This window comes from Symphodus melops (assembly GCF_947650265.1).
Source record: "Symphodus melops genome assembly, chromosome: 6".
NCBI lineage: Eukaryota > Metazoa > Chordata > Actinopteri > Labriformes > Labridae > Symphodus > Symphodus melops.
In genome coordinates, this window is record NC_136696.1 from 23,534,763 (window position 1) to 23,559,248 (window position 24,486).

Below are 24,486 nucleotides of genomic sequence, written 5' to 3' on the forward strand. Positions count from 1 at the left end.
AGGTTATCAGCTCCAGAATGTACACATTAGACACGTCTTGTTATCCTGACTTGCCCAGTGGCAAAGGGAGTTTTGTGTTGCAAAGTTTTTTTTGATTACAAAGTAGAGAAGTTCTTTTCTAAAAAATCACACACAAGCGGAGTCCTCCGACAAAAAAAGTGGGGTTGGGTTCAATAGTTCAACCGCTATCTGGTCTAATAGACAATTCTATTAGTATTTAAATGCTTCGTCAGGTTTGACCTCACTTTCTCATGGCAATTTTAGCAAGCTGTTAAATTCCCATCGGATCAAAGGATAATAAGTGGAGGATGAACTTGTGTTTTATATCACAAAGGAATCTAAATGTTACATAACCTTTTACAGCAATCACATTATTTCTACAACCGAAGCCTGTTCTGAAAAGTAATTCGATGGTGGTATAATATTATGATAGCTATAAGTGTGAGGGAACATCTTTAAACCTTCAGTGTTACAAATAATAGCCACAATAAAGTGTACAAAGACTTTCTGAATAGCTAATCAAACATTTGTGCACTTCTGTTTGAATTAAATGTTAAAGTAAACAGCAGAGACTAAAGGTTTGTGCAATGATTTTATTCTTTTTATGGATGACCCAACCCTGGATTTCATCATCAACAGGCATGACTCATTGAAGGGCTGATATCGACAGGGAAGGGTAAATCTGTCTTCTCATCCATCTAACAAGGCCAGAGGTGTCAGATCCTGTATGGAAGGATGTTACCATGACAACACCCTGTACCTGCTCAGGGGCCAGACACAATAAAGCAGGAAGTAGTAAATCAAAATTTGCCGACCAAGTCATGATGGGTGGTGGACGACTTATCCTACTACACCACGCACGTCACATCCTCACAGGAAACTCGGACGGTAATTCAAACAATATTTATCAAAACTCATCAGTGACAGGACGAGTGAGTGCTACAACATTCTGGGTAGACTTCCAACACTTTATGGACTTTTTTCTTCATGAAGGACACTCCCTAGACGAAGCAAAAATACTTTCTCCTTTTCAATTCAAGAATAATGTTCTGAAATCTTTGCCCCCCAACCGCTTTGAAACATGACAAATTTAAGACTTTGTTTTGCACAGCTGTAATGCAGCTGTTGCTCAAATATTTTTCACACGAGCAAAAATAACAGAAAGCAGACAAAGGCTTCCAATGAGACGCGGTAACATGAATATTTCAATGTTACAAGATGACCTCTTTTATGGTATGAGTCAGAATCTCATTTCATCTAAATGACTTCCTCCCAGACTGACTGTGGGAAGGGTGGAAGAGGAAAAAAGTTTCCAATAAAAATCAACTTAAGCGTCCTCATTATGTTTACTTTCACAAATGTAGATACAGAGAAGAATAGAAAGCAGCTCCTAGTGAGTTCAAACATGTGATTCTGCTTTAAGTGTGTTGGTGTTATGTGATAATAGCATACAGCATATCACATAAACCCCAGCCTTGTTGTTAGTGGGCAGGTCCCATGTACGGAGGACACAGTCTTCCAAGCAGGCGGTCCAGGTTTGAATACAACATGTGGCTCCTACCCCCCGCATGTCATTCCCCACTCGCTTCCTCTCCCGTCTCTGAATAATAGCACAGAAAGCCCGAAAATAAACAAAAACAAGTGACGGATATGACAGATTTTTTTTCTTTTTTCTTTCTCAGCCTGCATTAATATTCTGTTGCTGTTTTGATTTCGTTTTTTTCTTTCCTGCACAGTCATGGCTGATTCCAAACTGCTCCAGCAATCCTAACTTGTATTTTAGTTCCTCATTAAGCCAGAGGCAAAAAAAAGGAAAGAAAATAAGTAGTGCCGTGTTGAAACTGAAGAGACACAACAACATTTAATGCGGGATGACGGTTATACCTAGGGGACACCTACAATCCCATCTGCCTGACAATCCTTTCATAAAGCGTGCAGTCCAGTGATTTGAGGTCACACAGCTCACAATACGGGACACTTCATTAAAATATGACACCACAGAGAAGAGGGAGAAGGCCTGAAACAAACAATTCCCCTCTCTTATGTAATCCTCTTTGTCCAGTGTGTTTGCTCTGTGTAGTTCTACTTATTGCAACAGAAGTGTTTCTACTCATGGCTATTCATCAGCCAGATAATTGCCTTCTATTTTTGTTTTACTTTCATTATGTAACAGATATTACACAACGCTGATGAATAAGAATAGAGAATGTCAGTCCAACATGCTGGATGTGTTGGATCAACTAGAAAATGTGTCAGCAAACACACACTCACACGATACTATAAGGATGTTTGATTCATTCTTGTTGTATTGACAGTGTGTCATTGATCCTGTGTGTGTGTGTGTGTGTGTGTGTGTGTGTGTGTGTGTGTGTGTGTGTGTGTGTGTGTGTGTGTGTGTGTTTGTCAGTGTGACTGTGCAGCATCTTTGATTGGAGAGATGAGCAGCAGCACTAAGAAGCAAGCCAAGCAATTATTGGAAAAACAGGGTGCAGTAGTTTCACACATTTTCTTTCTTCCTTCAGATTTCTGCCGGTTCTTTTCTTTAAGTGTTTCTTACTGCACCTTTCACATTAAGGAGTTGTAGAAAAATACTTCCAACACTGGACTCAAGCATGATGACATATTGCATATTAGTTCTTAAAAAAAAAAAAAAAGACATAACATCTATGAAACTTCTTAGTTATTCCCTTCCGCCTTGTTTATGTTTACCACTGCCTTCCTGGTCATGCATGTTTGATGAAGCCAAGGCTCTGATGTGCTTCATCTAAACTGATCTCTGACGTATAAAGAAATGTGTCTGAGCTGAGAAATGACAGCTCTCAAAAAAGGGAGAACTGGGCTTTGTAAGAGAAGGTCAACGTGTGCTCAGAATATGAATAAAACAATGTGCATAAAGAAGAGACGTCTGTGTTATTAACTTAATGTTTTCAGAACATTCTGAAGGTACGTGTTGTGATAAGACTTGTTTTAAGATGCACAGTTGGTCTCAGGTTTGTCCTCTGTGTGTCTCAGGCAGGGACAGGAGACAGAAAACTTTCTGCTCTGTTCCAGATCAGTGGGAGAGTTTGGGTACAAGCCAATCTTACAGCCTTTAATAGCCTATAGCTAATGTCCAAAGACACTGATTTAGCTTATGTTTTTTTAATGTGAAAGTTTAATTGCTAAACTTTTGGAACTACACATTTTATTGCCTATTTAAAGGATTGAATTTGTCTGTAGGGGACGAGAAAAGTTCTATTATCTAGTTTCAATGAGGCACACTGATGAGATTTATAGAGAAAATCCTTTTTCGGTCTTTACTGGAAAATAATAATCCTAGAAATGAATTCAACGAGCTGCCAGTACTGTACAAATGTCACAGTTGAATCCAAACGTTTTCTTTGTTTGTTTTTCACTCAGAAAAATACATTTACAATTGAACATAGCCAATAGATCTTTGTCTGAAGTCAGTGGTTTAACATACCAACTAAAGAGCTCAACATGTTTAAATCATGAACCTTTTTGGCCAAATGTTCTTCCCGTTATTCTACAGTTTTGCTACTAATTGTGTTAGAGAAAGAGAAACACATCCTCCTTTAATCTAAAATCTAATTGTTATTTAACAAATGGAATGAAAAGCTCATTATGAGCCACTTAAGGCACACGATCCGAGACTTAGAGAGGATGAGTTATTAGAGTGATCACTTCAGAGAGATGAGCTGTCTCTCTCCCGTGGCCAAAACACATTTTACAACAACAGCATCATGAATTACAGCATGTAGACAGAAAGTACATCTGGGTTTGTATGATAAAAGCTGCATGAATGTACACAGACAGTGTGTGTGTGTAACTGCTGAAGACAAGAACATTTTGACAGGTACACTAAGTCTTCTCTCTGGGGCAGGTATCGATGTAAAAGGTGAATGATCAATTTACAGAGACTGCACTCAGTCCTTCTTCTCTCCTTCTCATCTCATCCTTCTCTCCTCTCTTCCTCCTCTCCTTCTTCTCTTCTCCTCCTCTCCTTCTCATCTCATCCTTCTCTCCTTCTCCTCTCCTTCTATTCTCTCCTCTCCTCTCTTCCTTCTCTCCTCTCCTCTCCTCCTCTCCTTTTACTGAGGCTCTTTACTTCCTATCTCCGTTTCTTCCCACTCTACTCTTCTTCAAACATTTTCTTTGTTGTTTGTCTTTTTCCCTCTGGCTCTAAATTTCCCACTCTCTCCTTTCTTCGTCTCCTTGTTCCTTCCCACTCAGTTTTGATTCAGGCTGTTTTTCTTCAGACATTTTTCTCACTTTTGCTCTGTCCTCTGAGATTTGAAGATCTGCCTTCCCTCCATCCCGTATTTTTTCTTCTTTTTACAATGATACCCAGCTTAAAGAAACACCCAACGAAGTTAATTAAAAAGACCTGACAATGGACAATGGAAGGCAGCAGACTCAGATACAGATGGAAGAGCATCAATGAGTTTCCTCTAAATGAAACCTAACCAGACTGGAAACAAACACATGAATTAAACATAAACACATGTAATAAATAATGAAAGAGCCCACATTATATAAGAGTAAGTGTTGCTTCTTTTGCCTGTTGTGACACGATGTGATCTAATCCTTGCCTCCTCCTTTTCACACTTTACATTTTTTTGATCCAGACACTTCACATTAAAATGCTCCTGAGTGCTGTCGTGTCATGTTTGTTGGACACCTGATGCATGTGCTCCAGATGTCATCCAGTATAATGTGTGTTTATAAAGTTTCAACAAGAATAACCTGCCCCCCGCCCCCCGTGGGTAAAACTCCACAGTGATGTCATTCAAACTTTTGCTTATGTGGAAGAAAATGACATCATCTAATAAAGGCTGCAGCTGACGATTTTAATGTCAATCTGCATGTCAATCATGACGTGTACTCATCATCAAGTATCAAAATAGTTGCTGCTTGATTTTCAATCACTCCAGTGATGCTTTCCCCTCTACATCCAGTTACTTCTAAACGACCTGAATAAACTTGTAGCATCGTTTGTAGTCGTTGTTTTCAGTTGAATGAGAGTTCCCATCTGTGCTGCCTGAGAGTCTGAACGGAGGGGACGGCCCCTCAAAGATATAAAGCCATCTCACAGCTGTGTGAAGATAGCCGCAGCATGCCGAGCGTTCACACACGAAACAGCACACACATGCATGGACAGAGAGTCACGCCTGCATGTCGAGTCAATCCCATATCCCCTCTAAAATGCAGAAAATCCAGCTGTGTGACTTGTGGCTTTCTCTCAATCACAACAATCTGAAAACAACAAAGCCAGCACACATATGAAAAACACCACACAAAACAACAACGCTCTCCCTTGTTAAAAACAAAGACAGTCAAAAATGACGGAAAGTTCCAGAGTGAGTTTGTTTCTCTCGCTCTCTTTTTTTTTTTTTCTAAATGTGTTCAGATGAGCTGTAGCAGCAGTCCTCGATATGTGACCATCTGCTTCTGCTCTGAAATCACCAAATACTGTCTGAAAGAGTGCCAGATATCACACACCTCCTGCTACTGGGTGCTGCAGGACCACCAAGACTCGCGCTCCATGAGACTGCTGAGTGAGCCAAAGACTCGAGATAAGAATAACTCCGCCTGTACACGTTGTGGGGTACAACTGCATTTACTGAAAGCTACCCGAGTGAAACTTTTGCATTAAACATTTCCCTCTGTGTGCCACCTTTTTTTTTTTTTTTTTTTTTAAAGGAGAATAAATAGTTTAAGTATACGTTTGAGTGTGCACTGAAGCTGCACTCATCTTAGCTTTAAAGTGTATGAAACGAGAGTGCAATAAGAGAACAGAAGAGAAAAACGGCGCTCGATCTTAAACACTTTAATCCAGACAGGTGTACCAATCAACCGTCTGGTGACTGGGCTGTGATTGGTCAGCCCTCTGACCCGGACACACCCATACACTCGATTCTGTGCCGATCACAGATTTACAAACGGCATGAAGGCAACATACACACAAGCTGACATGTCAGCAGTAAGGACCCTCATACTGGAGGATAAACAAAGACGGTTTCCCAACACGTGGTCTTTTTGACTCAAAGCACCTCAGCCAGTTCTTGTTTCAATCACGTTCATTAATGAAGACACAACATTGTCCACACTGTTTGTAGCCATACAGTAACTACCTTTCACTGAAGCAGAGAGGCCGACAGGTGAGAGACTGGAAGCAACGGCATGATGACACGGTGGCTAATTAGTTAGCATAATAGGAGATGGATAATTCATGAACCCATCAGGAGTGAGGGAGAACGCAGCGGAAGAGAGTGGAGCAGGTTTTACATGACAATGAGAGACGGTCAGTTAATCTGGTGCAGTTTTGGATTACTTAGCCAAAAAGGTACATGAAAAAAGGTTACAAATAATGTTTTCTTTTTCTGTCAATTATAGTTTTCAAATAAAGATGATCTGGATCAGCAGGTCAGAACTTGAAACATGTAGAAATCTGAATCAATGAAAAATAAAAATGAATGGACACTAAGAATTTACTTCAGCAAGTCGTATTTCTCATTGAAATTCAGTGACTTATATTGACATATAAGAGAATAAAGCATCAAGTGGCTTTGCTTGGTTGAAATAGTTGCACTCTGTTTCTGAGTATCAAAAGCATTCTTTCACCTCCCAACATGCTTTCATCTTCGAGAAGAGTCCTGTGCACCAGAGGCCCATCAGGTGGAGCTCAGTGAAGTGACATAGCAGAGCAACACTCCCTCTGATGGAGACAAAGCATTTGGAGTCTGAAACGCACTGCAAGAATGTCACTGTGCATTTTACAGCCACGGGAGAGCACCACCACCCAGAGCTCACCTGTGTGGCCCTTTCCACCTGCTTAAAGTGATGCTGAGTCACACTGGCAGCATGGAGAGAAGGCAAAATGATGATGGTGTCCTTACATGTGTTTTTCACTGCCACATTTCTTTTGAAGTCATGTTTTTGGATGGCCATTATAGCGTTGTTTAGTCACTTTGGAAGTACTATCATTTCAGGAGAGGATTCCTCTTACTTTATTTTCAGGTTTTCTTGTTGATATATCCTTAAATAAAAATAAGGATATATGCAAAAATATACGAAAACATACGAACGGTCTGTACCAAAGTTAGGAGACAATAGGTGTCACCTTCGCAAATCCAAAGTATACTTAGATAAAACAGTTTTTCTCATCTGTACACAAAGTATGGGAGCTTTTTAAGGACAATATTTGCATATTCAGCTCATGATTCTGGGTTGTTTAGAGATACAGAGAGCAGGCTGTGAAGGAATGGGGAGAAAGATGCAAAAGAAAATGATGACTGAAAGATAAAGAGGATAAATCACTGCGATATAAAGAAGCCAAGCATGAAGACCAAACAGAGAAATCACCCGTTGAGTTTTCTGATCCAGTTCTACCACAGCCACGTCTCCACAGAGAGGCAATGTTTTCCCCCCCCAGAGAACCGTCAGTGTGATGAGGACAGGAGCTCATTACCCACCCGGAGCACGTTTATGAAGACGGAGTGAGAGCTCGCTGAGCCTGGAACATAATAGAGGAATAACTGATGCTGAAAGCTGGAGCCATGAGGAGAGAGGGGGAGATGGGATTTTCAGCTGCTTTATGGCAGAGGGCTCAACTGATAAGACAGCCGGAGCAGTGGGACAGACGAGAGCAGAGGAGATGTGAGGGCGGGAGCTGAACGGAGAGGACTGAGCGGTGGGAGAAGACTGTGGACTGTGGCTGTGTTGAGGCATCAGTGTCTCTAACTGAATGTTCTTTAAAGGAGAAAGCTCCATCACGTTTTATTGCGGTGTCACATTAAAATCCCTCAAACGATGTTTGTTGTTCAGCAGCAAAGTGAGGCCCGAACCACATCCTCTCTTATTTGAATTATGGCCACAGAGAGCTGATATCCATCGACTAACCTTTTCAAGAAGCCGTAACCAAGTGTCATTTTCTCAAATGAAAGGTGACGCTTCAGAAACACATTTCTCAGAGTGTTTTTTTCCTTTCTCTAAATTACTTTACTTTCAGCATGGAAAGTATTTCGAGAAACAAAAACATTTTCAATCATTATGTTGACAAAAAAATGGAACTTAAAAAGTCAGCTTCAAATATAGATTACCAATCTCAGAGTAGGTTGCTGGCTTCATCCTCAGCCTCTTCAGGCCTCATGTTTACGTGTCCTGGTGCCAGCATGGACACTAAAACCAGAATGTGTGTGAGACAGGAAAACAAAGTAAGCTGCTTTGGGTAAAAGTTTGTTTGCTGAAATTAATTTTAAAAAAAAACAAAAAAAAAACTAAAACTAAAAAACTAATGTTACTAAAACGTAACATTTCCAAATCATCGAAAAATGTAATTCTTTAACCTCTACACCAAATGTTTCTGCAGACTGAAAATGATCCGCACGGCCAATGTGTGGCTCTACTTTCTAATCACTCAAATCTTAACCACTCTAAATCTTTTTTTCACAGTCATTGCAGGAGGCATCACAAACAGAACAGAACAGTTAAAGGTTCGGCGCTGCAGGACTTTGTGGAAGGACAGTCTGACTGCAGTTAATGAAGTGCGGGCTGCACCTCCTTTCCTCAGATTTTCTCTGCTCATCCAGGGATTTAAAGTGATGACCTTCAACCATCTCCCCCAGCTATTCAAACAATCCCACCTCAGAATACAGTTAGTGGTGCCAGTGACTAATCTCTTCACTTAGTCATGGGTGCTGATGGTGCGTTACAAGTCTCTCTCAGCTTAAACCGTCTGTGGTTGAAAGTCAGAGTGCAGTACAGGGCAAGTCATGTGAAGCGACACTACCTGTGTGTGTGTGTATATATATATGAAGACATGACTGTTGGCACATGCCAACCAGCTTTTAATTTCAGTAGCAAAGCTGCTCTGTCACAGCTGACTTGTTACACATAATTCTCAGTTTCTCCCGAATGTCTGCTTCCGTCCACAGACTCAGCCAAAACGATTTCACTGCATGTCACTCCAGTTTAAAAGGAGCTTTTCTGCCCGTATGACTCTCATCAGCTGCTCAACATGAACGTACTTCCATCTGACGTCACGCGTGTTCATTTATGAGCTCAATGGAGAGAAAAACTAGGTAGAAGTTCTCTCGACTTAATAACTGTCTCTTTATTTAGACAGAAATGGATCTGAGCTTTTTAAATTAAATACAAATGTTTCGTACGAGTGGAACAAAAAGTATATTGTTGATTCATATTGCTCACTTGTTTCATCACTGGAAAGTTTGTGATGATGAACATTAGTTTAACAGAATCTGAAACATTTTGTTTCCTTCCACATAAATTGGAGTCTGGATGAAGTTTCCTGCGAGCCGCGGCTGTTTGAGGTTTACCTGTTCGGTCATATTTGTGCCAGGTGTTTTTGGACGTTTTAAAGGCTGATTTAATGCACTGTCAGGTCTCCTCTCTGTAACAGGAAGCAGGTGAACCATTACATCAAAGCTTTCTGGATATATTTAAAGCTTTTGGATCGGACGCTTTTTGATGCAACATCAGGATGTCAGCGTGCAGAAAGTCGGAGAAAATGAAACTTTTTGGCTGTGATAAGCGAGATAAACGCACACTCTTCAATCATGAGCCTTTAAGTCTTGGCAAATGGAGGAGCTCCAGGGTGGCATGCTCGATTAAAGTCAGCTGGGCTTGTTTTTGGATCTTTATGAGAGAGATGCCAGTCTTTAAAAGTATTGATTGAACCAAGGCCTGTGGAATAAAAGCTGGATTCTCACAGGGAGTCGTTTAAAAAGATGAAAGCTCCACAGAGCAGATCAATGACAAAACCAAGTTAGCAATTAAGATGTGTATACTCTTTGAGTTCACTAACTTAGTTCCATATGATGTGTGAATCAAACCATTCAAACTAACTGGATCTTCACAAAATGCTGCAAAGAGAACAAACAGTGTTCTGAGAGAGAGGAGTACACCAAAGCGTCACGTTCAGAGTTCTGTACCCAGACATGTGTAGTGGAGAGTGACAGGCTGTGTGATCTACAGAGCTTCCCCAGAGACTCACACTTTCACAATCCAAACAAGTCGCTGAGCTGACAACACACAGACCACCGAAGAAGGCAGACAGGAGGGGAGAGCAGGCACTGAGTTTATCATTTCAGCTCGCTCACTCACACACTCACACACACACACTGTGGAAGAGTGTGTAAAGTCAAATGTACTTTGGCTTTACCTTCACTATCACACCTGGTGAAGAAATCAGAATAGTTGAAGTAAGTAATAGTACAAATCTTTCCAAACTAGAGCTGGGAAACACACACACACACACACACACACACACACACACACACACACACACACACACACACACACACACACACACACACACACACACACACACACACACACACACACACACACACACACACACACACACACACACACACACACACACACACACACACACACACACAATTTAAAAAGTAACAAACAGAACCAAGAACACATTGACTGTTATTGTTGTGTGGGAATCAAATACATGACTTTATAACACAATTCACAGAGGTGCAGCCTGTCTTTACATCACTTCATTCAAGTCTTCATTCAGGTTTTTATAAAGTTGGTCTGTAACAATCATCAGCACACCGCTCATGCTGACGTCTGTTCTGTTGCACTTTTATAAACGGCTGGTGTTTTTAAATCTGCTGCCTCGTGTTCGTTAGTATGTCATGTCATGTTTGGAGATATTTGCAATGTTCTCGTTTGTTATGTTCTCACACTTCGCTTCCCTGCTTTCTAACAATGCTTTCTGCACACCTCCGAGCGTGATTATTCAGCAGTACACAGTAATATTCAGGAACGACTTATCATCCATTGATCCATAGGAAGGCCTTCACAACGTGGACTCATCCATATTTATGAAACACAAGAAGGACTGAGCGTAATGGACTAAATCTACTGTCATGAACTAAGTGCTTAGATGACTGTCTGCCTCTGTGTGTGTGTGTGTGTGTGTGTGTGCGTGCGTGCGTGCGTGCGTGTGTGTGTGTGTGTGCTGTAAATCTAAATGATGGGAAGTTCACTCACAGTGAATCACTGAAGTATGACAGAATCACTGATGGTATGTATGAAGATGAACTGCATTTCTAAATCCTGTTCTTGGCATCTCTGCACTCGGGAGAAGGAGGAGATTAGAGATGTTCCTGAGTGATACGAAAGCCTGTAATCCAGACTTTTGGACGACATGAACAGGCAACACACGAGTGTTTGCTTACAGATGATGAACTTGTATCTGTGATAGTTCCTGTCCAGGGAAACATCATGTGTTAATCCCATGTTTGGAGAAGAGACAGCTCTTGGACTTGTCAGTGGTTGAACCTTGAGACAGCTACATCTTTAAATGAATGGTAGAGATTCATCTGGAAGACTGAACCTTTTGAAAAAAAGTAATTTGTAGTTTATAGATTGCAGAGAGAAAACTTGCAATTGCACATCCAAAACTCCTCTTTCTGCCATGACTTGCATTTTCTTTGCCAACTGAACCCACGAGGACACGGGAGTGGGTGAATTCAGTCGCTTGCAATCTGTGCGCACATTCTGACCACAACGTTTTCAGTCTCTCCTCTTAAGGTCCTTCTCTCCTCAAGCCTTCCTTAAGTAAACAAGCCGTGCACATGGAGTGTACGAGCCCTTTCACTGGCGCTGTTGACAGACAGCAAACGAGTGATGTGACAGCCAAGCGACCTCATTATAAGCTTACCTCTCATGGCTGATTCAGTGCCAGATTTGACTTGGAACAGCCAATGAATAGAACAGAAGATACTGTCAAAACAATGTCCTCACTGCAGTATTAAGGCTCACTCATTAGCACTTCACGGTCCCAGCAGTCGGGTTGGAAGTTTTTGGTTTTTTTTCCATCCCACAGATCAGTCGAGTACAGCTTAGTTTCAATAGAGCTGCTGTGAATCATAAATGTGAACATTTGACACTTTGAGTGTCAATTGCAAATTCAAATGACCGTTTTTTAATTTTTTTACCTTTAAGCTTAAGTCTCAGTAAGAGTGACTGCTCTCAGTAAAACCCACTGCACTGAAGGTTATTTACTTCTCTGCAGCCTGAAGACTTAGTATGCAGCTGCTGAACATGCCCCATGCATATGAGGTGGGTTAACATTTGAATAAATGTATAATTACACATTCACTCTGTGAACAGAAATTGGCTCAAAGCACCAAGCGGGTCAGTTGGGGTGAGAAGTAGAACTCAGGTATTCAAGTGAGCAAGGTAAGGAGAGAAACAGTGCATGGCAGGAACTCCAAGAGAAAAACTTAGTAATGAGGGAGAGAAAAAAAAAAACATTCCAGCGCAGCGTTTAGTATTGTGTAAACTCTGGGAGAGTCATTGCAGTCGAGCCTGGGAAAGAGCCAGCGCAGGTCTCAGGGGAGATGCACCCGCTGGCCTGCAGACAAACACCAGCAAAGCTGCGGAGCAGACACAGCCAGATGTGCGGGCGTGCATTTAACACACACATTTGTGGACACACACACACACACACACACACACAAAGAGAAAACTCAAAGGTGCACATGCAAAGCTGTATTTTTACAAACAAATATGAGCCATCTAGAAAGTGTGATACTTACGCAGAGTGAAACGTCATTTTAAGAAAGTAATTAGATAAAATTGCCCCTTTGCTAAGTTTATCCAAAGTTAAATGGAGCTGGAGGAGGACCGATGAAGTGAATCCAAGTGTGTGATAAAAGGTACTCTGTCTGAAGACGTGCATGTGACTGTAGCCGAAGCAAATATAAAGCAAGACGATTTTCTTTCTCTTTGAAATACATCTGAGAAGAGTGTGATGGGTCTGGACTTTATAACTGTAATAAGCAGTAACAACAGTTCATACAGCTCATGACTGAGAGCAGCCATCACTCACAACAACAACAGCAGCAGCAGGGAGAGACACGGAGAGCGCTCCAAAAGTAGGTCAAGCTAACAGGCTGAGTTATAATGCCAGTTTAAAGATGATAATGGTAATGGTTACCAATGTGGCACAGTCATTAAAGATCTGTCAAGCAGACACAGTGCCTGATTGATCTGTCAATATCAATATGATCGGTAAACTGAAGGCAATAACCTCCTAACCTTCTGATCACATCACTTCTGAACAGAAACAAGGCGTTCCTTGTGTTCCTGTGAAAATGGCAGCATGTGCCGCCTCGGTGTTCACGGAGTCCTCATCACCGCAGCAGGTCTAAAAAGTGCCACCTGACATGATCACTGCTTACAGAGTGTGTGCTGTTTTGCTTTCAGAAAGCCGTTTGAAAAGAGGAAAAACATCCCAGCCGGTCCAAAGTCATGTTTATGGGAGATGTTTTTTCCTTTCAGAAAGGCACAAAGAATATAAAGCACAAAGACAACAGTCAGGAGGAAGTCGGGACAGCGGTCAGATCTGGAGTCTGCTCGGCGTGGAAGCCACGGGCGCTTGTGCTTGCATGGTCAAACATGCGCTTCTCTTCTACAGGAAAGTTTAATAAGTTGGTTTCTCAAACAGGAGGACCCTCAGGGGGACTTTGGAAAGCTGCAGGAGGTACTTTTGATTGGTTTTCCAGCTCAATTACAACAAATATAATCTATGCATGACTCCTAATATAATGACGCATGAATGACTTTGGAGTTAAAAGATGTGTAAATGCTTTTTGGTTTAACGACACTGTGTTGGTATTAACTGCTGAAATTCTGAAATAACGATAGCAAGAAAATGAGTTTGTGGTTAAGAGAAGGACGATTAAAGAAGTGAGAAACAAAGAGATGGAAACGTCAGCATCAGGAGAAGACTTTGAGGAGAGAGACGTTCAGTCACCTCTGAACTCTGCTGCTCAGTAAATCTGTTGATGTGATGTAGAATGTGAGAAAGAGAAACATGCTCTGTCACAGCTGTGTTAAAGTGCCATTCATGGGGATGGAGGATATTTGGACATATTTCAACTCAGCTAAATACATCTCATCTTGTACATTCAAAGCGTGCATTACTGGCACGCGGCTTCAGCTCTGTAGCAGTTCTATTTCCATGCACAGTCCGACCGTGGGGCTATAAATAACAAGCATGTCATGGTGAGATGTGTTTTTCTCTCTCTCTCGCAGTTTTCTCTCATCTCCTGCCTCCGCCACACCGTCACTTCCACACTCTCTCTTTTCACACACTTGCATATGCTCATTGACTCTCGGCTTCACTCGCTCTCACTCTCTGGTGTAAAACTGACACGCTGATTATCCTGGGTTGGTGATGACAACTATCACCCCTCCCTGCTTGTATTCCTCCATCACTCAGGACCACAGACTTCTTAAAAAGAATAAATATATCTTTTTTTTTTTTTTTTTTTTTTTTTAAATATCCTGAATTTTCTTTGTGTGAGCTCCGGTTTTCAAAAAAAGTTGCTATGTCCTGTACGGTGCCGGTTTAAAAAAAAAAAATACATCAAAAAGTATAAATATAAAGCTGCTGTAGCTTCACATATTACAGTTTCAGAACGGGGTTTGGAAATGTGAAGAGCTCACACAAACACTTTAAGATTTAAATCAGACACATTTCTGTTCTCTAATTTAAGAAAGAGCGATGACTCTTTAAAATCTCTCCTCTTTTACATTCAACACAAGCGTATCCATCCGTTTATGAGTATTCCTAGAGTAGGAGCATGACAGATATAGGAAGATTACATAGGAAGCCACTGAAGGAATCACACAAACACTTTAAGATTTAAATCAGACACATTTCTGTTCTCTAATTTAAGAAAGAGCGATGACTCTTTAAAATCTCTCCTCTTTTACATTCAACACAAGCGTATCCATCCGTTTATGAGTATTCCTAGAGTAGGAGCATGACAGATATAGGAAGATTACATAGGAAGCCACTGAAGGAAGAAACCGCCCCAAGTCGTCCTACTTTCTTGGAAGAAGCGCTGCCTGCCTCTGCTACACACTGCTGGAGTGGAGATATGAGACGAGGGGAACAGATTTGATAACAGTTCCCAATTACCAACAATAAAAAGAAGCCGGGTTTGCAAGAGTGTAAAATTGGTCTCCTTTTTTTTTTTTTCCTCCTTACGACTGTGTTGGAGTGTTTTAGGCTGACGTTAATGAGAGGACTGGTTTCTTTCACTAATGATCTAACCAAAGCTTTGTCTGTTTCTCTGCCTGATAACGCTGCTCTCTGGAGAACGGCTGAGCTAATCCAAAAATCTGGCTGCAGTTTGAAAAAACATTCACAGCTGTCTTTTTGTGTTCTATGAAATCTGTGGATTTATCCCGAAATATGACAGGCTAGAATGAAAGAAGTGAATGTTGGAAGGTAAAGGGGAATGACAAAATACTTCAAATGTATTTTTCTGTTGTTTAATTCTGTACATAGTCAACAACATCTGGAGACGACTGATGCCACTTCTCTTTATTTATATTAGTTTTGATGAAAGTTTCTGTGATGAACTTTTGGTTTGGTCCATTTAGATGAAACCCTGTGGACCAAACTGTACTTTGTTCTTCTTTGCTCATCTTGTCCTGTACATGCAAAAATACTTTTCTCTGTTGATTAAAATCTCCTCCTGGTTTCTGTTAATCTTCAAACACGTCACTCAACATGAATCTCTGCTGAGGAAATTATGAACACAGGATGATCTTAAAGGGGGCTACAGTATGAATCACCTTGTTTGACGCCTACAGTATTCAAGGAATTAAAAACATCTGCATTGAAATAATCAGTCTTCTTGTTAATGCTCTGCAGTTCGAGGTCGTATAGAGGGGGTCAGTATTTCCTGCAGCATACAATTAGTGAGCATCTATTCAATGTTGAAACCAAAAGTTCTTGTGCTGTGTAACTTTTGCTAAACTCTCCTCATATTAGGTTTGAATTGGTGGAGCTTTAATATTGACAATGGAGTTAGACGTTTCATTCTGTGGCCAAGTCACAAGAACATTTAGTCATCTATTCAGACAAGCAGAGTGTAAACAACCTGGGCTGAACGTTCTTCAATCTGCTGTGTTGAGATGTGGAAGTTTAGTGCCGGGCTTTAATGATCAGTTCATTTTGTGAGGGTTGAGAGGGGGCGGAATGAGTTCAGCAATAACACACTACAAGCGAATGCTAAGTCTTGCATTCATTGTTTTGAGGAGAAATAAATGCATCTCATATGTACGACTGCAGTGATTTGGACAGAAAAAAAAACACGATTTATCTCACCATTCAGTGAACGAAAATGAAACAACAACAAAGCCCTGACCGTTGGTTGTGTTTACAATGTTTTCCAGCAGATTGTTTTGGACGGACACATTTCAGCTTCAGCTATTATTTGTTGCACTGAGGAAGGTGATAAGAGGCGTGGGCCAAAAACAACCGCTGGCACCAAGAGCCTGGAAAGCGATGCCACATCATCCAATTACACCGAACACAACACCTCCCTGCTCTTAACTGCCAAGTGCAACACACACCGAGAGCGTCCGAAACGAGTGGATGCTGCAGACTGCACAGGCAGTGGGAGGGCGGCTAATGGCACTATGATGCTTGCAGGTGAAATGCACAGAGAGAGGAAGGCCAGCAGCTGCCTGGGGGGGTCAAACGCTTTGAAACACAGAGTCCATGCACGTTTTGCCCCGAAGCTCGAAAACCTCTGCAGCAGCTCTGCCTTTCCCTGAACAAGCATTTCATCCTACTCGCTCTCTCAAACCTGCCCCCATCAGAGCTGCTACATGTGTGTGAAATCCAAGCTGACGGGTCTCATTAACAGAGAAACATTTCAGAAAGAAGACTTTCACACATCGTGGTAGTGAGGGGGAGTTTTGCTGCCAGAAACTATTTGCTGCTTACTTAAAGTTGTGTTTTTATGACATTTTGGAAAGATGACAAAATTTAAGAGTAGCTTTAACATCAATGTGGACAAATGCAATCATCTGCCACATGAAGATGTTTCCAGAATAATCCAAATTAAACTTCTCTGCTCAATATCTATGAGAGACTGCTGTTTGTTTGAGAATGCTTCCGAAAAAGGCCGAACTGTAAGAAGCACAGCAGCCTTGGTAAGATGATTCTGCCTCTCCCTCCAGCAGTCATCTCCACCCTCCAGATCCTTCCATATGAACTGCTCTGATTTATATCGACGTGTTTTCTATTAAAGTTCAGCTTCTGTCTTTGTGACTCGTCAAGGTCTGAATTCAGTGTGTCAAAAAAACATCAACTGTTTCAGACTAAACTAAAAGGAAGATATGAGTCTGTGAGAGGTACGGCATTGTGAGGGGGGTTAGTAGTCAATAATCATGTTTCAACATGTTATTATAGTAAAACGATACATCTCTAATATTGACTGGCTAAGTGGTTTTGAAGAAGACTAAAAACAACAGTCGGTCAGACATTTGGTTGAGAACATTTTCTTCAGGCATTTGTTGGTTGATTTGGAGAGAATAAATGGCAGACTGTGTAGGAGCTGTGCAGAGACTAGAATAAGCAGAATAATGAGTATGACAAGAGGGAATAATCACAGCACGGCTCTGGTCCATGGGAAGGAGCCGACTCATGACATCAAGTAAGTCGACACATTTAACTCACCGTCTAAACACCCAATACAAGTGAAACAACACAGATGGACCATTACACACATGTCACAGTGAAGTATACTTACAGCGCTATGGATCACGCAGCAGTGCTAGCAGCCATGCAGTCCCACTCGGTGAAGCAGAGAGCTCAGACACCTAAACAAAGACAGAAAGAAGCAGAGAGGGACATTTCACATGATTTACATAATGCAAGAAAGTTTGAGAGGAAAAAAAAAAACTGTTGGTAGGTTGATGGAATGAAACAAAAAAAAAAGAAAGTAAGACAGAAGAGGGAGCGAAGAAGAAAAACACATTCTGTGTGTTTGCTTGAGGCACATTATTTTCAAAGCTGGCATAGCTTCACAGAGCAGATATGAGACGTATTGGAGCTTTAAAAACAAAGGCAAATTCATCTTCTAAGTAGAAATGCTCGGGTGTGAAGTGGCCCTGAGGTGGTGCTTCTCTGACCGGGGACAGAGACAAACACCTGATTCTAAATACTTCAGCTTCAGCAGCCACTGCACTTTTTAACTTAATCTGTACTCTGTTTATATTGTTAATACTTTAATTTACCTACATACTGCTTCCATGGTGCAATATTCACAAGTGCCCTTGTCTGTTGATTGTCTGTCGTTCGTTATTTGTTGTCCCAAATGTCTTTAGTTAAGTTATTTGTTTTATAGTGTTTAAATTTGTCATGTTTATTGTATTCTTCTTCATCTGTGCTGTATGTTTAACGTGGAGCATATTTGACAAATAAAGTACCTTGAACCTTGAACCGCTGACCTGTTTAATCAGGGATTACATAGAGCTCGCTTATTGTTGATTAAAGTGTGTATTGCAGATGAGAACAGTCTGAGGTGAGTTTTTAGAGAGTTCTTCAAGGTGGAGAGAGAGGGGGGGGAGTCTGCTGCTTTTTGAGAGTGAGTTTCAGAGAGCAAGAGGCAGCAATGGAGAAGGCAGCATCATTAAACAAAAATCTGATTTAGTGGTACATTTAGCAGCCAGGGAACGTTGTATTCATCTTCTCTGTGCGGGAAACCAAAAAAACACAAGACATGACAAGTTATTTCATCTCGCACTAACCCTAGGTGGTTTGTTTATCCAGGCAGCCATGAGTCTTGCTGCCCTATTTCAATCTCACAAAACCCAACAACAAAAACAATACAGAACAGTGTGGGTGACTCCAGAAGCACCTCCTGAAGGTCTGAGGGAAAGTGAGAATTGATCAGAGGGTGTGTAGAGCTGTGAACATATTCTCTTCTCATCTCATTCTCTTACACACTTTGACATTGTTGCTGTCATGAGTTTGAATCAAGTGGGGAAATGTGACAACAACCCATTGAATTCAAAATATGACTGAAGAAGAACTGTAGTTCTTTAATGCAGACAACTGATCATTAAAAAAAAAACAGAAAACGTCAACCGTGTGGTAACTTCAAACTATTATCACAAACTCTGGCATCTTTAGTGCAGGCTGCTGTGATAGAAGGGCAAAGAGAAGTGAAAGTAGGTTAGTGCGGGTACTTACGCTTGAAGCTTATTATTTAAAAAAAACGTAACGTAATGTAACTAATTGGAAAGGAGTGGATTAATGATCTTTAATAATCTAATGTCTCATGTTCACACACACAAACATTTTACTGAATGATAGTGTGGACACTGATGTTTGAGGGATTACTTTGTGGCAGCCTGGGGTCATTTCAATGAAATTCCATCAAGGTAAACAAGGTGAACACATTGGATTCTGTCAGTAATCCCTCTGCAGCGTAGTTATTCTACAAACGAGTATTTTGAAATGAGTATAATGGTGGCAAAAAGGTGGAAACAGACAGCTTCTCTGAAAGCGTGTGACGTGTTAGTGGATAAGCTGACATGTTATGAATTTGTTATTTGAAATGATAGTAAATATTCAAGGTTAGAAAGTTCGCGCTGGTCATTCTACAGCCATGAAAAGGGGGCCTTACCCTTTTTCCAAAGGCTTAATTCTATGTGCAACTATGTGCCATGTTCGACATTCTTGAATATAAACAGCATGCTCTACTGAGCTGCATGCAATCATCTATCTTCTTCTGGTATCCTGCGTGCTAAAAATAACTTTAACGCCAACAGTTCTCCTAATCCAGTTGGTGGATTTAATGCCAACTGTGAAGGGAGAGGACATATTTTTCTGTCTCGAGCCATTCATGAAATCTGACGTAGTTTTTTGCTCATTCAGATCTCGCAGAGGTCTGATGTGTTTGGAGACAAAATAATGTGTAGAGATTTTATCTTATAATTGTGCTGCTTTGGTTTATCTGCAGATGAAAGCCACTAGTCAGAAGGTAAAAATAGCCACAGTCGTCTCAGGAGCCTTGAATTGTTTTATGAGCCTATTTATTGAAAAAATAATAAAAAAATAAAGGGTCTGTTGAAATGGGAATGAAAAGAGAAAAACCTTGAAAGTTCTTCACTGATCAAAAGAAAATGGTCGGACAGGAGTTCATAAGCCAATGAACAATGCTAGTTGGTTTTGAAATGCTGCTGCATAGTTGTGTGTAATGATTCATTTTCATTGTGCATTAACACTTGATTTAAAAATGTTTAATTAAGCTCTGTGTGTGTGTGTGTGTGTGTGTGTGTGGGGGGGGGGGGGGGGGGCAACAGAGCAGAGCATCAGTCGAGTGCAGGTTTCCACTTCACTCTAAGCATGAGTACACACAGTTGCTTGACGACCATTCTAACACAATTACATTGGATTATAATGGAGCAAATTCATGTGATGACACCCCCCCCCCCCCCCCCCCCTCTCTTATGTAACCTTCGTTTCTATGCAGTGTATTATCATCCAGCCTCCACAGCTTTGATGACAACTAATGAACATTTCTGCCAACTCTCAGGACCAAGCTGGATGTTCTAAGTTTTATTCTGCTCATTGTTCCTATCCCTTTTTTTCTCATCAGGTTAATTACTGAGATGTGAATACAGTCCTTTTTCTACGACAGAGTCCAGACAAGGGCAACAACAACACAAGTACTTTGGAGAGAAGACAAACAAAAGGAAAGTAAATCAACTTGATTTAGCAGAGTTAGCACTTCGGTCAGCTTCTAATGTGAGCCGCAGCTACCTCTATACAGGATTACACATGATACAGCCCTTACAGACAGTAACAAAGACACAGTCAAACTGGTGGTGGTGGGGGGGGGGGGGGGGGGGGGGGGGGGGGGGGGGGTTGTTCACAATATGTGCAGTCATGATGGCAACACCAGCTGTTATGCTACACTGTCCATGTTTGCTTTTCACATGACGTCATAAACTTGAAGTGGGAGTGGCCACCCACTGGCAGAAAAGGCTTCGCTGAGGAGAAGTTTTAAGCAGTAATTATTTACAGGGTGAACTTGTGTGGGTAAAGAGGGGCCATGTGGCAAGGGAGGAAGTATAACTGTTGTCACTACCTGGAGCTTGCAGGTACAGAGGCTGGCTCTGTTGAAGGTGGCAGTGATGCTGTTTTGGTTAGTAACTGATGGGCATAAAGTAGGTTATGTAACTTATCAGTAGGATACAGAGGCATGACTGACACAAGGGGTGTCTTCATTAAGCACTTATTCTTTCATTAGGGTGCAGGTGTCTTGTGTTTATTTCTAACTTTCTTCCATAAATAAAGAAAGTAGTTGTTCAGATTGAATGCAATTAACGAGGAGGAGAAAAGCCTGGGTTACACTTCACATCTGAGACAGAAAATCCAGAGAGGGGTAACACGTGGATTAATGCTGTGAGACGCTCCGCTGTTCCTTGAGGGTGCACAAGAACAAACTTCTCCTGATCCTGCCATTAAATGTTGCGTTGACTTGAGCAAAATAAAGTCCATGTCGAGAGTACAACAAAACAGAATGTGCACAAACAGCAGAAATACACATCATGGTAATAATACAAAAACATTGACAGGCAGAGTAGCTCAAATTCATAGTGGTGAATTCACCCACAGAAACAAGTGTATGAATTTTTAATGTCCTTTGCAAAGTGTTCCATGTGACTGCAGCTGAGACATTTAAATCAATTGTGTGTTACGTGACAATCTTTCTTTAACACTGCAGGGCTGAAGATTTAAATCTTCCATGTACAGCATCAGTTGATGAGGAAATGGAATAGCTACCTTGTGTGATAAGTGGCTCACATGTGGTTTTTATGAAAGAAAAGGTCAGATGGAAGAAGAGCATTTTGAAGGCGAGCGGGGATTTTGCAGTGTTTTTACAGTACGGTGGAGTAGCACTTGATCTGCCCAGCACTGACATCCCACACACTGGTAGAGCTGTCCAATAAAACCACCTCCAGTTGATCTAAGCAGGTCAGCAGGAGCAGTTTCCAACTAAGTGGCTCAATGGAAGGACCCAGAGAGAACACTCAAACAGTAACTGAATACGTGTTGTGTTTTGCTCTTTCCTGTGCCGATCATTAAACGATGAAACAAGTCACCGTGCGGTCATGAGCAGTATAATCAAACTCTTTTCTAGCCACCGCTCCACCACTGTTTTGTTTGCACATTTCAACAGACTGGAAATTAAAGTGTGGCATGTGCAGGTGTCGTCGCACGCATGTCCCTGTCTCTGTGAACTCAATTTACCACAATCCCTCCCTCCTACCTTGTAAACAACAGCTGGTTCCAGCAGTCCATCTGCTACCTGTAAATTCCCCACCACAGGACGCACAGCTCTGCTTTACTATTGGTTTGTCGGCTCTGAGATGTGCGCACATATGTGAGTGTGTGTTGCTGCCTCCACGTTGTAATAACAGTTTGGATTTTCGACCGACGCACAAACAGGCTTTTAATTGACTGTCTGAGGGCTTCTTTTTTTTTTTTTTTTTTTTTTACATGACTAGGGTAGGACGGACTGAGAAATAAATGCAGTGTTTGCTGCATGACATGTTTGTTAAAAGTTCTGTTGGAATAATCACAGAATACGTGGCTGACTCAAACTTCCCTTTTGATTTTTTTATGATAGAAATTCTAAGTATTAGTTTCTCTGTGGTGATGCTACTGAGTGGAAAGCATGGGAGTCAAGTCCCAGTCAAATGATTTATTAAGAAGGCAAAACAAGTCTGGATCAGCATCAACATGATGAAAGAGATGCTGAACTGTTGTTGGAAGAGGAATGATCAACTTCCTCTGGTTTTAGATTTTGCTTCATCTGAGTCATCTCAGGTCCTCTTGCTCTTTTAGCTTCTCGTTAACTTTGGCTCCTTCATGGAGGTTGGGTTGTATTTGGGTTGGCTTGATTTGCTGTTGCAGTTCTGCTCACTTTGTTGCCTGACCATTGTTGCTGTTTAAACCATTGTTAGTTAAAGGTGCAATATAAACAGAGTATTTATTATGTGTGGGCCATATTTCCTTTAATTCCATAGTTCACACTTTTCATCATGACAATAATTGGCACTGATTTTTTGCCAATGTAACAGTTATTTTAGAGGGTTTATTAACTTCACTTTTTAGCCACATCGAGTTCTCATGGTCTTAACCTTTTATCGTGGGAAAAATTTGCTGAGTCATTAACACGTGCCGCAGAGAGGTCGAGCTAATTGTCTCATAGTGGAACCTCTTCAGCGAAAACTCTTTCAGGACATTCACAAGAAAAGAAAGAAAAAGGAACCAGACACACACCAGAATCAGAATGAGAACTTCTGCTGCTTCAAACTATATGTTGTACAAACAATTTCAACTTAATGACACCGACTTCAAATCAGGATGAAGGTACAATCACACTAACGGATGTCAAGCGTAAAAAGTGGCCACAACCACGAGGCCACACGGTGATTGCATGTGTTGGTTAGAGGTTACTTTATTAAGTATCTATTTAACTTTTCTGTCATTTTGTAAAATATGTATTTGTGGAGAACAGATCATATACCAACACTAGACTTAAAGTTTAAAAAAAAAAAAAAAAAAGCCTTTTCTCTCACTGTGTTGACCGCCATCCTCCGATAAATGTAAGGGACTGTCATGCAAGCCGGTCTTAAAATGTAAGACTTGGCTTTTTCTCAAATATGGTGTTTGGGTTGAAGTGTAACTCTGTGGTTAACAGTACAGAGACACACAGGAAGTCTTCACACAACAAGAAGGCCTGGTGGAAGACCACAGACAAATCACCACTTCCCATCCTCAGCTTAGCAGCAGAGTCAACAACACACAGAGACGTTTTCACTCCGAGCTGTGACTTACACTAAACACAAACACATCAGTCTTATTTCAGCTCCATGAATATGCAAATAAAAATCCCTCACAGTCATCACAACTGTTGTCATGCTTGGTTCTCCATCTCATGATTATCACAGTTTCCTGTCACTCTGCACTTCTTTGTCCTCGTCTCCAAAACAACCTTCAAACTCCAATTTTCAAACTCCTGTCAGCGGCTGCTGCTGGAGAGTGACTCCTTCCATTGTGGCTCTTTACTTAAAGGACAGGTAGCACTGACAGCTGCCGCAAAACATGAAGCGTCCTTAGGAGACACTTTAATGGACCAATTTGCCGAGTCACTTGTCAGATTAAAAACTTTGGGTATTGTAAACTTGCACCGCTCTGTGCTTTGTTGACTCTCTTTAAGCGGGTGTGACGTCAGATTAAAGGAACGAGGCTGCGTGAAAGGACACTGAGGTAACGTGAGGCCAAGTGAACTGCTTCAGCTCTTGGTCACAATCATTGACTCAATAGGTGGCGTCAGACGTGATCCTTGTATATTGTCTTCAGAAGCATGGTGTTTAACATTTTCCCAGTTACCTTCTTGTTTTTTTGGGGGGATCCAAGGTAGCCATATTTGAAAGCAAACCTTGTGTACTTGACTCTAAATGAGGCCATGATTTTACACTAGAACACTTGGAACGAGTGACTGAGACCAATAAAGTGACCTTAATCCCCTCGATTAATTAACTGAAACAGTCATCAACTCTTTTTGTGACAAGTGTATTTGCCCTCCTGCTGGCCATCACATA

General features: G+C 41.2%; 1 protein-coding gene across 3 annotated transcripts in view; it reads right to left on the reverse strand.

Moving 5' to 3' along the window:
• The window catches only part of peak1 (pseudopodium-enriched atypical kinase 1), a 94,335-nt gene that overhangs the window by 26,402 nt on the left and 43,447 nt on the right, over positions 1-24,486 (reverse strand). For all 3 annotated transcript variants that reach the window (XM_079346280.1, XM_079346279.1, XM_079346281.1), the window contains one exon: positions 17,613-17,682. The gene's annotated coding sequence lies outside the window, so the exon portion shown is untranslated. The remainder of the gene's footprint in view (positions 1-17,612; positions 17,683-24,486) is intronic.